Source organism: Penaeus monodon, chromosome 31 (assembly GCF_015228065.2).
Source record: "Penaeus monodon isolate SGIC_2016 chromosome 31, NSTDA_Pmon_1, whole genome shotgun sequence".
Taxonomy (NCBI): Eukaryota; Metazoa; Arthropoda; class Malacostraca; order Decapoda; family Penaeidae; genus Penaeus; species Penaeus monodon.
The window spans coordinates 23,282,680-23,282,913 of record NC_051416.1 but is presented as its reverse complement, the minus strand read 5'-3'; the positions used below and the strand labels follow the sequence as shown (position 1 = coordinate 23,282,913).

Below are 234 nucleotides of genomic sequence, written 5' to 3'. Positions count from 1 at the left end.
GTGTGGTCCATTGACACAATGGGTATTGTCATTTCTTGCTCTGCTGAAGTTCCCTCATCCAATGTTACAATAACTGCTGAGTTGTTATGATCTGAGATGCTATCCCAGATGGCCCAGGAGTTGGTTCTGTAACATCTAAGAAATGCAAATCTATTTTAATTTTTATAATATACATATCTTGAGTCTGATAAGACACAGCATGTATCATACTCCTAAACCAACATTCAACTAATT

The 234-nt window shown here is 36.3% G+C and overlaps 1 long non-coding RNA gene across 1 annotated transcript in view; it reads right to left on the bottom strand.

The window, feature by feature from the left end:
- Positions 1-234, bottom strand: part of LOC119592854 — a 2,747-nt gene continuing 2,513 nt past the window's right edge. Inside the window, exon 3 of the long non-coding RNA XR_005230484.1 lies at positions 1-135. This is a non-coding gene — a long non-coding RNA (uncharacterized LOC119592854). The remainder of the gene's footprint in view (positions 136-234) is intronic.